This window comes from Hipposideros armiger, unplaced genomic scaffold (genome assembly GCF_001890085.2).
Source record: "Hipposideros armiger isolate ML-2016 unplaced genomic scaffold, ASM189008v1 scaffold_35, whole genome shotgun sequence".
Taxonomy (NCBI): domain Eukaryota; kingdom Metazoa; phylum Chordata; class Mammalia; order Chiroptera; family Hipposideridae; genus Hipposideros; species Hipposideros armiger.
Window position 1 is genome coordinate 81359 of NW_017731385.1, and position 12051 is coordinate 93409.

Sequence of the window (12051 nt, forward strand, 5' to 3'; positions counted from 1 at the left end):
AGCATATGAGCCTCAGGAAACCCTTCCATGCCCTTAGCAACACGGTAGGATCAAGAGATGGGAGGAACCTCAAATTCAAACCATGCCCACAAAGGGATCTGTAAATTTGCAGGAAGTGTAGGGATTTGTGGGGATGACATAAATTGCAGCGTGCACAGCACTTGACTACAAAAAGAAAAAACTTCTGTTCTTAGCTTGTGTCCCAGTGTCTCCCTGGGATCATCTCCAGCCTTCTGAGCACCCAACTGTCACCTAGGCCCTCTGGATTTAGCAATCCCCATTGCTTGTCTTTTCCTCCTTATTAGAGATTTATAAAAAGAGACCTAAATACAATGTGTCCTGTGCCAAATAAGGGACCATTGGCACAGAAAATCGTAAGACATGGCAAAAGTAGGACACAGAGGAGAAGGCACAAGCTGACCCCAATAACATAAATATATGTGTATACATACATACATACACACACACACACACACACACACACACACACACACATAAATATACAAAAACATTGGAGTGAATTTGAAAACATGTAAATGTAAATTGATTTCTACTTGGAAATTGAAATTTTAAAAAAAACCAGAATACCCTATCTAAAGGCTTAGGTGAGAGTCAGCTGGAAATATGTCTGCTCATTATATCTGCAGGCAATGTGATCCCTCCTCACTGATCCTCCAAGGTCTGCAGGCCCCTCCAGCACTCCTGACCCCCCTCTCTCTCTCTGGGCTGTCCCTGTCCCCAAAGGTCCTTAGAGAAATACGACTTGGCAGATGGTGACTGAAGGTGCCAGGTCTGGAGGGTCCCTTGGTCGGTGCAGAGGTTGGGCCCTCCCAACCCTGCTGGGAAGGTGGGATGGTCTCTGGCTTGAGGCTGTACCTTTGAGCAGTTCTTGCCCCAAAAGCCCAGAACCGCCTGCCTCTGCCCAACCCCAGGGCCCAGCCAGCTTCCCTCTGCCCTCCCCATGGTGAGGAGAGGCCGAAAGAAGTAGCGAACATGTCCGCTTCTGGAAACAGCCCACTAGGCCATTGAAACCATCCCCTGAAGACAGCTCATTTTTTTTTAAAGGTGGGATATTATAAAATGCACAATCTTCTTAAAGGCATCAAAGAGATAACAAGATAGTGAGGCATTACTAGGCAGACAAGAGAACCCACAACAGTAAACCCAGCTCTCAAAGCTGCTTTTGCCTTGAGGGCACTGGTGGGTCCAGAAGGATCTGCTTGGAAGCCGAGCAGAGCTTCCCACGGCCTAGTAGACCCAAGTCACATGTCAGTGCCCACCAAAGCTAGGGACCCTAATGAACCTTCCCCTGCTTCCTTTATACTAACCCTGAAGGGTTGCACTCTGAGTAAAAGAGAATGAGAATTCAGCCAACTCCCTATGGACTTGCTGTCACCTGGTTGTGAACTTGGACCATGGTGGTCCCAGCCTGGCACTGTCAGAAGCAGAGAAAAGTCTTCTCTGGGAGAAGATAATACCATCCTAGGCCTCAAGTTATTCCTACAGAGAAAGAGCCATCCTTTAAGTCCCTCCTCACCAGGAACTTCTGGCAGGTCACGCTTCCTAAAAAGATTCATGGGAGCATCCAAGCCGTGGGACAAAAACAAACCTGACCCCTTGCTGGGCCACAATGAGCCCTCGCTGTGCCCTTTTCTGGGATGAATCTGGACAGAGATGCAGGTTCTCCACAAAATCAGATGTGTCTATGCTGGAGGCCTCATCTTGCTAAGTGAAATAAAAAATCCAAAGTCTTTAGAACCATTGAAACCCATCACCCTCTTCTTCCACATTTGTCTTTGCAAGGAGCCTTAAGCATCTCTTAGGAGTCAGGTCGCCATGTCCGGGAGAAGGAGTCTGGCCCTGGGACATGAGCTCCAGGCTCTTGGATAGGAAATGAGCCCCTATGGCAGACTCAGGACACATCCCACCTCTTGGACATTTCTCCTGAGCCTCATTCCTGGTCCTCCTTCCACACACCCTGTCCCTTCAAGTTAGATTCAGGGCCAACCACCACCTGAGCTTGTGGTCAACACTAGGCAGGAGGCACCATTCTGTCACCCCTTATAGCTCTCAGCACGATGACAGGATTGTATCTGCTTGCTGTCTGTCTTTTCCTTACTGTGAATTCCATGGAAACTAAGGCCAAGTCTATTTTGTCCCCTAGGGTGTATCCAGTTCCTAGAACAGTGTCTGGCACAAAGTAAAGCTCGGCTGATGTCTACATCAATGGCATGAATGAAACCACACATTTCTATGAAGCCCAGTGACGGGACAACCAACTCTGGGGGCCTCCCCACTTCTTTTGCTGCAGTGACCAAACTTCTCCTTCCTTCAGGAATACTAGGAGCGCTTCTCCTAACTTCACTTTCCTCTTCCCTTGTTGTCTCCTTTTGTACAAGACTTTTCAGGTGCCTGGGTCACTGGGCACTTTGAGAGTACTCTTACAATGAAGTGTTGGTAGACTCTATTTTCAGTTCTCAGAGCACTGTCCCACTGCCCAAGTGCAACTCCCCAGACTTGGCATAGAAAGAATTAACAGTCCATGTCACCCAGAGGCTGTGGCATCACAGGGAAGGCTGGACCAGTGCGTGCTCTGGTGATGCTGCAGAAACATGTGCCCGCAGAACCTATGAATAGTGGCACCTTCCGAGAGAAAGGATACTATTTACTTGGGGCAAGGGTGGAAGTGAGTTTGACCAGTGCTCACAGCACAAGGTGAGGTCCCAAGAGCCTGATCTCCAATGCTTGGAGAAAAAAGAGTGGATTAACCACACGCAACAAGCAGGGGAATCTGGAGTTTTTCTTTTAGGTTGAGGAGAAGGGATGGGAGGAGGAAGTAGAATGCAGCAAGAGAGTGGGCAAAAAGAGTAGTCAGCAAGGGTCTGAGTCTGGACGCTGACCTGGGGCCAGAAGAACATTCCAGCAGCAAGGGGGCCAAAAGAATGTTTAGAAACAGTACAGTCTAGGCACCCTCGTAAAAGAGTGTGTGTGTGTGTTTGCGGTACCCAAGCTTTGGCCTTCCCAGGACATCCCCAGATAAGTCAGAAGGCTGCACCCAAATATTTCATGTGACTGGGGATTGAATGCGTCTTACACCCGTGACTCAGCAGACAGGGATTGCTCGTGGGCAGAGGCAGGGTCCAGGGGGCCAAGATGACCTAATGATCACAAGCCCCAGGCCTCCAAGGAAGCCGCACAGAGTGGGGCTGCATCTGAGCTCTCCAGATCTTAAATGCCCACGGGGTGTGGCAACCGTGGAGAATAAGCACCTCTGGAGAGTGTTGCTGCAGTCCTAGTGGGGGAGACGTCACCACATAAAAGTGAAGCTCTAACTGGATCTTGGCTGGACAGGGATGGTACACGTCATGTCCAGGAACAACTGAGGAGATGGGCTAGACATGAACAAATGGGCTATGCCAGCAACTAGCGGAGGAAGAGGCCGGAGAAGCCAAGAGCAGGTTACAGACAGCCCCGCTAAGCTAAGTTAAAGAGTTTGGACTTTTAATCTGTTGGCAATGGGGAGCCACTGACAGTTTACTGACCAGAGGAGCAGCTGGGTCAGAGTCCTTGAGACAATGCCCCTGATCATACATTTCAGAGGCCCTGGGCCAGCACCCAGAGCACCCTAGGGGACGAGAGCTCAGTTGGGAAACTGCAGAGGTTCAGGCTTGCAGGAGGAGGCCCAGGACAGGAGCAAGGGCTGTGACTGGAAAGGAAAAACTGAGACTTATAATGGCTGGAGAAATGACAAGAGCCAGTAGCAGCTGATTCGAGGCAGGGATGGGACAGGAGGAGGACAGGCATTGTGTCAAAGATGGCGTGGATGGCATGCGTGCCTGGGAGAAGGGTGGGGAGCAGAGCGGGCCCTGCAAAGAGGCAGGTGGGGCTCAGGGCATGCCAGCTGGGAAACGGGCCAGATGAGCTCATGTGAGGGGAGAGGTGAGAGACCTTTCTTACTTTCACGCTTCCTTTCTCAAATGCAAATTTCCTGTTTCTCAAGTATACAGAAGCTTCGCACCATCTTGCCGTGTACTAAGATAGATGTCTCTCTGCCTTGCTGAACAGAAAAAGATGCTGCTTCAGAATGCCCAATAGGCAGCCATTCACACATCCCTGAGGACAGCACTGACAAGTGAGCCTGAGCAAGGCAGCTCTCAGGGGCCATGGGTCCTCGCTGCCTGCCGTTCCAGGGAGTCAGGCCCAGTGACCACCACCAGGCTGTCCTTCTAACTCTGCTCTAAGTCTACACAGCTACCCATCTACCCATTAACTTTTTCTCTTACATAGACCCGTACATACAAAAATAAAAAATAAAAAAGCCTTTAACACATCAGAATCCCAAGAGCAAATGTCTGAAATTCTTCAAGACATTTAAAATGTCCCACCTCCATGTTTACCGTGCTACTGCACGACTTTCGGGGTTCCTTATTTCTACTTGCAAAGTATGAACTTGAAACTTCTTGCATGTTGTAACCAAAGGAACTGGGGTGTTTTCTCTTTCTCGCCCCTGCATTTGTTTCTTCCTCGGGCCAATATGCCCCACTGCTGGCTAGCTTCCAAATACTTTGCTGTATTCCTTGTCTCCATGCTAATCATTGCTCTGAGATAGGCAGTGGTTATTTGGCCTGAAACCCTACAATTGCACCATGTCCCATCTTTCTCTAACAGCAGCCTGAACTCTCACACCGTGACCCTAGTTTACGTCTTCCCCACCACCACCACCCAGAGCTCTAGTCTGTTCATGCTACACTAATTACTGGGGGTCCCAGCCGTGGCCTGTTTCACCTAGGTCCTGCCCATGTGGCACTTGGAGGGCACTAGGACACCAGCTGACATGGCACCCCAAGATCTCCTGACAGTCTGGCCTGCAGTACCAGGTGGGCCCTGCAGGAGGCACTTGGTTTTCATCAAGGACTACACCCTCTTGGAATTTGTTCATGTGTAGGTTGCTGAGAAGGAAAGGAAACTCTGTGCACTTTTTAAAGTCTTTTCTGCTCACCAGGAAGAACCAAATATCCTCATGGGTTGACAACCAACCTTCCTATCAAGCTAACTGGCCCTTTCTGAAGAAACCACAGCCATTTCTCTGGCTCCTGCCATCCTGGAAACCCTGATCCTCCAAACAGGGTGGTTCTCCTAGGCACAGGGAGGAAACTGTCACCCCACCCAAGTCCCTGATCCCCACTTTCCTCAGGGCACAAGTGATAGCCTCATGCTGGCCTTCTGGCCTCAGCTCTCTGGGGTAGTCTATGGAGTCACCACGTCTCACTTTTGGGCCAGGACATCCAGGAGGCGTCATGGTTTCTGTTGGCTGTGGCAAAAAAAGGTCAGCAGTGACCATGAGGCTGTGGCCTAAACCTCCAGGGCCAAGGTTCAGGAAGCCAAGGGGTGGTGACGAAGAAGGGTACAGGAAAAAGCCACCTAATGTCTGGTTCTTCAAGACGTGGTTCGCCGGACCAGCAGCGCTGGCCTCACCTGGGAGCTTGTTGGAAATGCAGAGTCTTAGGTCAGCAGACTGCTGAATCTATGTGGGCTCCTGTGATGAGTCCTCCTGCATCTTTCCATACCATGTGGCCTTGGCCTCAGTGGATCTCACACTGGGCCCCAAGGGGGGGCCTCCAGACGGGCCTGCTGGGCTGCCTATGGGCGTCCCAAGGCCTGGGTGCTTTGGGACCGAGGGCCTTCCTCCTGTCAGGCCCCAGGGCCCCTCACAGAACACCCAACCCTGGCACATGCCCTAGCCTGGGCATGTTCTGGTATGGCCTCCAGACTGAGAAACACACAGCTGAAGCCCCAGCAAAAGAAACCAAAGTTGGCTATGGCCAGAGTTGGGGTCACCACACATCACAGGGCTTCCTGGTCCCCCTTAGTGATGTTCAGGGCTTTCAGACTCCTGAGTCCCTTAGTCACTGAGCTGCTTTTGGGAAACACCTTGCAGTGCTCTCTTTCAGTAGCACCTGACATGTTTTTCTAGATAAGTCCAAATCCATTCTCTGCTCCACATGTGGTCACACCCTCTCCAGTCTGGACCTGGGTGACGTGTGCCCCTGACACACCCCTCAGCAGCCTCTCCTGAGCGGGGCAGGAAAGCCATGAGGCCCAGGGAAGAAGGAAGAACTGGAAGAAGAGGAAACCTGCTGAGACTTGCGTAGGGCTCTAGGCACATCCATATGGTCCCTGACCTCAGAGGGAATTTACCTCCTGTGGAGGAAAGGTGGCGTTTCCATAAACTGTGACCATGAGTTTTCTCAAGGGTAGAATGAGGACACTGGGTTCCATGATTCCCAAGTGCCCCTCCAGCCTGAATACACACACGACAAGCCCCGCGGGCCATCCTACTCAAAAGCGCCTAGTCCTCAGGTACAGACTTTGTGTTGAACCTTTCCAGGCTCTAGGAACTAGTCCCAAGGATAATTAATAATGCTGTAGGGATAATATGCAGAAGCTTGAAACATAAAACTCTGATACAGAACTCAGCTGATATGACAATGGTGGCATCTCAAGTCAGTGGGGCTACGACAACTGGATGGCCACCTGAGAAGAAATAGAGCGGAATCCACACCGCGCACAACAGCTGCTTCAGGGACAGGATGCAGGGAGAGCAGTAGTTCTGAACCCTCTCCACACATCGGGACCACTGGGGACTCCCAGGGCCGCGATGCCTGCAGGACTCAAGCTTGTGGGGCTTTGATGGGCCTGTATGGGTAAGGAGCTTCAGGTCACATTCTGCCCAGTGAGCACTCACTGAACAGATTAGGTTCCACATGGAACAGCTGCCACTCATGGGCTCCACTCAACGACAGGCAGATGGTCACTGAGCTGCTCTGCCAAAGATGTGACAGCAGAGGGTCAGAAGTGCGCACAGCCAGGTCGTGACAGCTGAGCCCAGCAGCAAGCAGAAGCTCTGGTTGCACGGAGACAATCATGGATCATGTTGAGCTGAGCTCTGCACTCAGGCAAGCCTCATCCTTCTCCAGGTGTCAGACTAAAATACTGAAAAGGGCATAAAAGGACGGAGGGAGGATGAGTAAAGGAAACTAATGGTTATCTGAGCCCTTGTAGGGGGCCAGTTCCTCACTCCTTGTCCTGCACCATGAGGCCTCTCACATCCGTAGCTTTTGCCAATAGGGTTAGAGACAGGGCCATTCAGTGATGCGATCATACAAGAGACGATTCTAAGGCTATCTTTTAAAAAATTGTTTTAAATTGTACAGACACCAGAAAATGCTCATAATAAGTGAAAAGACAGGTTATATAGCCCCATTTTGTAGAGAAAAACATGGAAAGGCACCCACTTAGAAGTCCAGGCCTCGCTCATTGTCCAAGCAAAGCTAGTCCCTCCTTTGTCAAAGCTAATCCCTCCCTTGTCAGGGCTCCTGACGCCCCTGTGTCATTGTCACAGACCTATATTCTCTGTCATTCCCAGAAGTCAGGTGTCTGACCCTCCCCCAGACGCAAACTTCTTGAGCCTTCCAATTAACACAACGCCTGGCACAAGAGGCCACTCAATAAGTGTGTGCAAGGGCCGGCCAAGTGGCTCAGTTGGTTAAGAGTGCACTCAAGAGTGCGAGCTCTGAGCAACAGGGTCACCGGTTCAATTCCCGGCCCAAGCTGAGCTGCTGCTGAGCTGCCAACAGGTGGCAGGATGGTTCAGGTAAAAAAAAAAAAAAAAGGTGTGTGTAAATAATAAGTGGATAAATGACAGAGGGAGGGAAAGAAGGAAGGAAGGGAGGAAGGGGGAGGAAGGAAAGATGGAAGGATGGATGGAAGGGGGAGGAAGGAGGAAGGAAGGAGGAAGGAAGGAAGGAAGGGGGAAGGAAGGAAGGAAGGAAGGAAGGAAGGAAGGAAGGAAGGAAGGAAGGAAGGGAGGAAAGATGGATGGAGGGAAGGATGGAAGGGGGAGGAGGGAGGAAGGAAAGATGGAAGGAAGGAAGCAAGTCGGGGGAAACACACCAAAATGTTAAGGGTTATTAGTATGTAGGTAAGTTATTTTATCCCCTTTATAATTATCTTCTAAAATTTCACCAATGAAAATTTGCTTTTATAATTAATTCACTTTTTACCAAAATTCTGCTATTTAAACCAGTCTGAAATGTTTTCTCATGACTTCGTCTTTTCTTAGATTGTGTCTATATAATGGTCACATCTATTATAGCCAATATTGGGACACATAATCTGACAGGCTCCGAAATGTTCGTGGAAGAAATGGAAACCAGCGTTTAGAATCGGGGTGCTCACAAATCCGAGCAAGACTCTCACATCTGAGAATCAGCCACCCCACTTAGGGAGGAAGGCAGTACTGCTGGGGATGTGGAAACCCTTTGGACAGTGAGCCCGATTCACTTAAAGTTGGCCCCCTCAAAGACGCTAATTCAAAAAAATATATGCACCCCTATGTTTTTTGCAGCACTATTTACAATAGCCAAGACTTGGAAACAACCAAAATGCCCATCGGTAGACGACTGGATTAAGAAACTGTGGTACATTTATACAATGGAGTATTACTCCGCTATAAAGAAGAATTAAATCGTACCATTTGCAACGATATGGATGGACCTAGAGACTATTATGTTAAGTGAAATAAGTCAGAGAAAGACAAATACCATATGATTTCACTTGTATGTGGAATCTAAAAAACTGAATGAACAAGCAAAGTAAATAGAAATGGTCTCAAAGATATAGAGGAACAACTGATGGTTGCTAGTTGGGAGGGGGGTGGGGATGAGGAAGAAAGGGAAGGGATTAGACAGCATAAAAAGGTAACTACAATATTGCCACAGGGACATGAAAGACAGTTCGAGTAATATAATTAATAATGTTGTAAATATTTTGTAGGGTGTCAAATGGTCACGTCTTGTTAGGGAGACCGCATCATGGATGGGGTAGAGGCTTGATCACCGCACTGTACACCTGAAGCTGATGTTGTATAATATTGAATGTCAACTATAAGTGAATGTGTGTGTGTGTGTGTGTGTGTGTGTGTGTGTGTGTGTGTGGTCATGAGACGTGAAGTATGTGTAGGAATGGAGTCAAGGGAATTGTAATAGATATGTATGATATTGGGGGGGAGTGGGGCGGCAGATAGGGGGAGGGGGGTTGTCACTTCGAGGGGTAAAAAGTATAACTATTGCACCATTTGTACAGCTGAAACTAATTTTAAAAAATGTGATTTCACAATAAAAAAAAAAAGAAAAAAAAAGTTGGCCCCCTCTAAAAGGTCCATAATAAGGATGGAAAAGAGGGATACGGAAAGGAGAAAGACCTACCAGGTCCAATACTCCTTCCAGCCCGACTCTGCTTCCCTGCGGCCGACCTCATGTGGATCTTGTCTTCCCAGAAGAGGAGCTGGGTTATCCAGGCAAAGGAAGGCCCTATGTATCCTCCTCTCCCCATCCCACCCTCCCTTCTCCCCTCTGCCCAGAGGCTACATCCCTGGAGCCCACATCCCCAAGTGACAGTCACCACAAACACCTCACCCAGGGGATAGACAACTGCCTCGAGGGAGCCCACATCCCCAGCACTCTCTCTGCGCCCCTGGAATCAGAGAGAGCTTTGTAGCTCGGGCAGGGCCTAGAAGCAAAGGGGCCTGGTTGGGACCTGGCCTCCGAGCATGGACCGAACCCCCACACTGGGTAGCGAGGCAGCACTGTGCACCGCACCCTGGGCTTTGGGCCTGCCTGAGTCTATTAGCAAAACTTGGGTTTCCTCCTTGTAAAGCAGAAATGACAGCAGAAGCTGCTTTAGAGTGTTGCTGTACACGCTGACACGGCAGTGTCATGTGCCTGGCGGTGATATACGTCCTTTAAAGATATTGACACATCCAGTTTCACGGTGCCCAGAACAGGTGAATGATGCATTTATTCCCCTTTTACAGGTGAGGAGAGGGGCTCGCAGGGAGGTTGGGAGCTGTACCCAAGGTCCAACAGGCGGTAAATGGTAGAACCAGGGTTCGAGCTTGGGCGTTAGAGCCTGAACTCATAAGACAGTGTCTGGAAACTATTAAAAGCACAAATAGCAGCTGACACTGTATTGCAGCTGCCTCAGTAAAGCAGGGGGCTGTGTGTGCAAGCCTGCTCTCCCGCCTACTCCAACAGCCTCAGAAGGCAGAGGCATGCCCGACCCATTCACATGGTGCCTTGTGGTTCCCTGAATCTCTGCAGGGTGTGAGACACAATGATGTCCCATTTGTGGAGGGCCCACCCTGTGCACTTAATCTCATTCAATTCATACACACACACACACACACACACACACACACACACCGCCTTGTGGGCAGCTGAGAATTTCAGGGACTGGGCCAAGGGGCACCCAGCCAGGAAGTAGCTAAGCTGGGCGTCTCCAGGCCAGCCTGATGGTGAACAAAGAGAGACATGCCCTGGGGTAGCTTTCCAACGAAAAGGAGATTATTCCATTTCATTAGTTACTTTATGTGGTGCTTACACAACTCTCTTGTTCTTCACTTTCCATTCCAGAACATTTCCCCTAATTACTGTCCATGGATAGTGTCCAGTAAAGTTAAGGAGAGAAAAGTACACTGACACTCACCAAAACCTCAAGGGAATTAGGAAGGGGAGAGCAAAAGCATCAGAAAATGGGGTCAACATCAAGGCCAGCTGAATCAATATTGGCCTCAAAGTCTTATAATGTGAGAGACAGAATCAATACAAAGAAAAACACTGCGATCTTAGAACACTGACAATCTCAAAGCAGGTCCCTACCACATCTGTGACAAGGAAAAAGAGGGGACACGGAGAATCCCCCGGAACCAGACTCCGATTTGGCAAATGGTGCATCCTAACCTCACAGGCACCAGAGCGGGCTTTTCATCGCCTGTGCGCGTCTCCTTATCCATCCGGTCTTGGTTCTAATGTTGTACAATGATGCTGGTGAGATCAAAGCTGAAATTGAGACCAAAGGCACTATTTTCCCCCTTGCACAGCTGAAGTCAGGTCCCAGTCAAGCCAACCCACTCCCCATGTTTGCTGTGCCCTGGCCTGCAGCCTGCTCCCCTTCTCCTGCCAGCCCAGCCTGATCTGTCTGCATTACAAGGGCCACTCCAGCCTGCACTCCCTGTCCCAGTGAAACCTGGATACTCTTGGGCTGAGGTATGGGCACACGAGCAGCCCTAGGCAGGATGCCCTGGAAGCCAGGGCAGGGACGTGTGGGCGGAGAATTCTAGGGTAAGATCAGGACAGAGAAGGCATGGGCCACAGGGGGCACAGCCCCTCTGTCCCACTGATTCTTCTCCCCATCAGGAGCCCACAGTCAGAGTGGGGCCCTCTAGATTGTGGGGCGCCAGTTGGGACATGTGACCTTCAGTGTCCTTGACCCAGGGTTCAGACACCTTATACCATCCACAACTGAGTCCCAGAAGGGAAGCCCCTGCCTCCTCCCATCTGGGGAAAGAGGGCAGAAAACTCGTGGTCCAGGAGACCCTGCACAGCGACGAAACCTTCCTGGTCCCGGTCCTCTAAGTACAAAATGAAGGCAATCGCCATTCTGGTCACTTTGTTGGCTGCACTCAGGTGTTAATGTGAGACGTGTTATCTTATGGGAAACCCAGGAGAGCAATGCCGTTCTTGTTGGAAAAAGCCCAGATCCTGTGGAAATGACGGCAGAACTCTGAGCCAGATGTAGGAATGACACCCACCTAAAGGACTTTCCAAAGGACTGAATAAGAAAGCAGATGCAAAAGCACCTGGCACACAGAAGGTACTCAAGTATTACCAGTGGTGGAGGTGGCAGAGGTGACAACTTCCTGAGTGACCCCACTCCAGGCACGGGCAGTTTGTACTTTGCTAGTGTATTCCTTCTAATGATCCCAATAACCAAGAGGTCAGCTTTCTTCCATATTACAGGTGAGAAAAGTGAGGCCAAACTCACACAGCTCATGAGCACTAAGGCCAGGAATCACAGAGTGTCTGTCTGTAGCATGGCCGGCTAGTTTTGTTTTGTTTAAGATTTTTATTGGGGAATTGGGGGATGGGAACAGCGCTGGGGAATTGGGGGAAGGGGAACAGACAAGTTGCTGTCCTTTTGTTCTTCAGTCTA